Below are 5,098 nucleotides of genomic sequence, written 5' to 3'. Positions count from 1 at the left end.
GTTTGCTCTGACACCCAACAGAGAAGCAGGAAAGGACAGCGGTCCTGCCCGCCCCCGGATGGAATGAGGAAGTCCCCATCTCCTTGCCAATGGTGGAGACAAGACCAAACACCCAGCAGGTGACCCGGAGCTCTTCCTGTTGGCAAACACTTTCCCCAAGGTTGTTTTTGCCAAAGCGGCTGCTGAGTGGGTAACTTGATGGGGCCCCGTGGGAGCCTCGGTCAGGAGCTCAGGGCGGGTGAGCGGGCGCCATGGGCCTCATCTGCCCCGCCGATGGCTTTGGGTTCACACTCAGGGTGATGTTCTGTGTGGGCGTCTCTGAAGAGGCAGAAACATGCAGACAAGCCAGCATTTCTGGTTGAGCACTCGTGGGGGCCGCGCTAGGCGGGGGAGGGGGGGTCGGGGGGGGGCCGGGGGGGGGTGTTATCGTACAAATGGCCTCCGAGCTGAGCTCACAGCCCTCGAATGACGTTCAAACACTGGCAAGACTTACGAGGTCAGCCCCAATCTCACCAGTGCCCTTCTAGATATTCACGTAGCGATCCTGCAAGGCTCGACCTGACAGACTCTAGAATGATCCTGGGATGGGTGTCCCGCTGAGGAGAGAACAAATGGAGTCCCTTTTGCCCTAAGAAGGAGTGTGCTTAAGGCGTCTTGCCTTGGTTGGCATGAGATGGAGACACAGCCGGTCAGTGTCTTCAACCTCCTCCCACAGCACACGAGGCCCCGCGAGCCGCAGCCCCTCCGCAGGTGCTTGTGGAGCCGAGGGAGAAACAGGACGACATTCAGACCCGAGGTGAGCGGATTAATTATTAAACAGTCTAACACAATCGATATAATATTGCTGGTGTGTTTCCTTGTAGGTATTTCTGGAGCTTGCTTCAATATTTAATTCAATCCCAAACCGTAGGTCATTAGGAAATGTATGTTCCAGGTTACCGCACGCTGCGGCCTGCGCCTTTCGGTCACACCGCGGAAGGACTGCGCCCCTGAGGCAGATTTTGGGATCTGGTAGGTGACATTGGAAAGATCTCTCCTTCAAAGGAAGGTTAAGAGACACTTTTCACTGCTCTTTTCTTTTCTGCCTTTTCATTTGCAAATTCTTCTTAAGTAAACAATTTGCCGAGGAGAAAGGCATGATGAGGTCTTTGTTGAGGACTGAAGAAACCGAGAAGTTAACCTCAAAGAGCCAGGCCAGCTTCCTGTAAGCCCCTCCCCCGCCCCCGCCCAGGAGGCCCCAGGAGGCCCCAGGCCGGTGTCCGGTGTCCCTGTTACTGGGCGACATGGGGTGCCATGGCTGCCTGTGTGTGAGGCTTTTCTTGGCCACTTTCACGCGAGCGCAGTTTTTACTTGGCCTAAAAACCAAAATACAAAAAGTCCTACACCTTTAACTTTCATCCTTTTAAAAGCTTTTGAATTATTTTCTGAGTTATTGAATGGATTTGCCCCCTCCCCAGGCCAAGCCTCTGCCGGGTGGGAGCGGGGGAGGGGAGGATGAGTGAGCGGATCGGGCTAGTGCGTGTGAACTCTACTTGGAAATAAAAAGTTACACTTTCTTTCACATTTTGATGTGGATCTTTTACACAGTAGCTCAGAAGAGCCATCGGCTGTCCTTACTGGCTGGGGGTGGGGGTGGGGGTGTGTGATGTGCGTGCAGCCCCAGGGAGCCCGGCCTCCCTTCACCTCCCTCCCTGTGCTTCACCCCAGAGCAGTCATTGGTGCCTCCTGGAGTGTCCTGCCGTTGCAGAGAGAGACTAGGAGGGCGCTCTTCCCAGTCTGGAGACCAGGAGGCAAACACAAGGGGTCTGAAGGGCCACAGCCCCTCGGAAGCTCCACGGGAGAGTCCTTCCCGGCCCCTCCGATTCCTGCGACGGTCCTGGACCTGTGGCCACAGCCCTGCGGTCTCTGCCTCCATCGTCACATGGCTTCACCTTTCACGTGTGTGTTGACTTCCCTCCCTCTCAAAGGACACCAGTCACCATGGGTGAGGACCCTCCCCAGGTGGGTGTGGCCTCATCGTGACTTGATTGTGTCTGCAAAGAGCCTATCTCCAAATAAAGTCACATTCACAGGCTCAGGCGGACATGACTTTGGGGGACAGTACCCCACCCCATGTGGCCACCACACCTTCCAGCCTGACATCAGAGATCAGAGATGGGATCCCCGGGGCGGGATGCGTGGTCGGAGCCGGGGACACAGCTTGGGGAGGAAAATGACCCCGCTCTCAGGGGCGTGACCCTGGAGCCTGTGGGTTAGGGGACAATGACAGCGCAGCAGGAGTCCAGAAAAGAAATGTCGTTTGATTGACTTCTGCCTTGGATGGTGTGGCTGTCTTACGATTGATTCCCCGTTTCTGGGCACCACGCTGCCTGCTGACTGAACCCGGGGAGGTGGGCGGCATCTGGTCCGGGCCCTGACCCCGTGAGCCCACGGATACAAGCCCGCGTCACACTCCGGGACAGCCTCCCTTCACTGCCATGCCGGTTAGACTGCAGGCCTACAGAGGGTCACTTTTTACTAATTTTAAATAGGATCATTCTTTATTTTTAAATGAAGAACGTATTTATGTTTTAGCCTTGTGCAAGGGAAAGTGTGTCAATGACAGGCAAATTCAAAATTTCCATAAAAGTACCATTCAGTTTACTGACTTCCTTGTAAACGCAAGAACATGTGTCCAGTTGTGAAACAGGACACATCAAGGGGCATTAAGTTACTCTGGATAAAGTCCAATCCAATTTCCCGGTAAATGATTTGCAGGAGGGGCGGGGCTGCTGCCCAGGCAGAGACTTGGGATCTCAGTCCACACGAACTGTCCCCTTCTGCGGGTTTTCAGGGTCGAGAGGCAGGGAAGAACGAGAAAGCAGAATCAGCATTGTAAAAGAAGCTATAGACAAAAGGAAAAAACGCCTTTTACGGAAGAGAAAAGTTGCAGGAATATTCTTTTCTACCCGAAAATGAAATCGGTGTTGAGTTTATTACCGTTTGGGCCTCATCTCCAACCAGAACTGGATCGCAGACACCATGTGACCCTGCGACGAGGCCAGGGGCTCCGGAATTGCGGCGGGACAAACTTCGGGTGGGATCACCGAGGCCGCAGTCCCCGCAGCGAGAGGCAGATCCGCCCTGGAGAAAACCAGGGGCAGCACGTGACTTCAGCAACTCTTGCAGGGGGAGGGGTTAATAGACGTGTCTCCATCCACCTGCCGTCTGCCATTGTCTGTTCTCACCTGAATTTCCTCAGGACGAGGAAGGAGAAAATCGTCAGGTATCAGAAAATAAAAATAACCACACGTTCTCACACCCAACCCCGGAAATTAAAACGAACCGATGCTTCCAGTTTGCAGGAAATGCAGGAGAAGGAGGCAAAGCACCCGTCCCCGAAGGGAACAATCAGACAAATGCAGAATGTGGGGTTTTCTACCTGGAAACTGGCCCGCCTCCTTGGGGAGATGGGTCTAGATTGAAAGAGGCAAGAGAGACACAAACAAAATAGGACGCATAAGCCCTGAGGGTCCTACAACTGAAGGCGCTCACGCCGGCCAGACTTCAGATGCCCTGAAGTTCTGTGTGTGACAAGTGTTCCCTGTGTGGGAGAACAGCCTCACTCTTCACGGTCGCTCAACGGGGTTGTTTGGGGTGATTTCCACCACGTCCAAGAACAGAGCAGGGGAATAAAGACATTTTGCAAATAGTTAGATCTGGGCACTGGGTTATTTTCTTTCTAACTCCCTCTAAGTTGAAACTATTCAATGAATAAAAGGTGACACAGATGGTGTCACGGATAACGTGACGGGAGGCTGCAGGCCAGGTGCCGTCAGTCCACGGCTGCACAGGGGCCGAGGAGGGCGAGTCCCGGCACGGCCAGAGCAGACACGCCTGCACCTGCCCGGCGCTCCTTGGGCACGTAGGGACAGTCTCCCCCGTAAGTTTTCTCCATAATCTTGTGTCCTGCTTGTGAGATGCCATGTGTACGACTCTGGTCCTTCTGGGGAAGAGACCTTGGCCTAGAGACTTGCTCTGGAGCGAGGCTGTGAGTCCTGCGACGTCTCCGTTTTCCGGGAATGACGGCCAACACTTAGGGCCAACACTCAGGCCCCAAGTGCTTTTTGTCCATTAACTGCCCCACAAGGCGATTCTGGTCGGGCCACATACAGCCGTGTCTCACGGGTGGGGAACAGGCGAAGAGAGCCCGACTGACCCAAGATCTCACGGCTAAAACGCTGCAGGACCGAGAGGAAGCAAAAGTGCACTGACATTTGCAGCTTATTCTGAAATCTGTAAAGAACACGACAGACTGATGGACAGAGGATTAGACAGACGAGCAGGTGTGGATAAAGTGTTGACTACACAGCATCTAGGTGGTGGGTATATGGGTGTTCACTGAAAAATTCATTCGGATTTCCTGACTTTAAAAGTTTTTCACAATAAGATGTGGAGGGAAAATATTTAAAAATGGCAGAACTGAGATTCAAACCAAGGCAGTCTTGCTCCGGGGTCTAGGTTCTTGGCCACCATGTGCCCCAGCCTCTCATGCAGGAGGAATTGGACCCCAGAGGCTTCAGGGATTTGAGCAGATTGTTGCTGCAAACACATCACAAGACTCAAAGGAACCGAAGAAATTATCTGGTCAACCCATTCTTTATTTCATTTTTATTTTTTCTAATGTTTACTTTTTTATTTTGAGAGAGAGATAGAGACAGAGACAGAGAGACAGAGTGCGAGCAGGGGAGGGGCAAGGAGGAGGCAGAATCCCAGGCAGTCTCTGCACTGTCAGCACAGAGCCCGACGTGGGGCTTGAACTCACAACCGTGAGATCATGAGCTGAACCGACCGAGATGGAGAGTCAGACCCTTAGCCAACTGAGCCAGCCAGGCGCCCCTGAAAGGCGCCCCTCAACCCATCCTCAATAAGACGAGCCTCAGGGACGGGGGTGACTTACTCAAGGTCGGGGAAGGGTTAGGACCCCGTCCCCCACTTCGCATGGCTGCCTCTCTCCACGGCTCCGTGTCGCCGCGTCTCCCGGTTGGGGCAGCCGAGCTGCACACTGTGTGGCCCCGTTTATCGAGTCTGTGGGTGGGGCTCCCTATGGACGGTTGAC

General features: G+C 53.8%; 2 long non-coding RNA genes across 2 annotated transcripts; one reads left to right on the top strand and one right to left on the bottom strand.

The window, feature by feature from the left end:
* The first annotated feature begins 476 nt into the window (after positions 1-476).
* Positions 477-3,695, top strand: LOC109499252. Its single transcript, XR_002741823.2, has 4 exons — positions 477-796; positions 935-1,011; positions 1,708-2,001; positions 3,004-3,695. It is a non-coding gene; the product is annotated as an uncharacterized LOC109499252 (long non-coding RNA).
* On the bottom strand, positions 2,618-3,118 carry LOC109499271. The gene is made up of 2 exons (XR_002156544.3): positions 2,980-3,118; positions 2,618-2,819 (listed from the first exon to the last, which is right to left on the bottom strand). It is a non-coding gene; the product is annotated as an uncharacterized LOC109499271 (long non-coding RNA).
* Positions 3,696-5,098: the final 1,403 nt, after the last annotated feature.

The sequence above is a fragment of the Felis catus genome, chromosome A1 (assembly GCF_018350175.1).
Source record: "Felis catus isolate Fca126 chromosome A1, F.catus_Fca126_mat1.0, whole genome shotgun sequence".
NCBI classification, from domain to species: domain Eukaryota; kingdom Metazoa; phylum Chordata; class Mammalia; order Carnivora; family Felidae; genus Felis; species Felis catus.
Note: the sequence above shows the minus strand (reverse complement) of the source record. Positions and strands in the feature narration are given on the sequence as shown.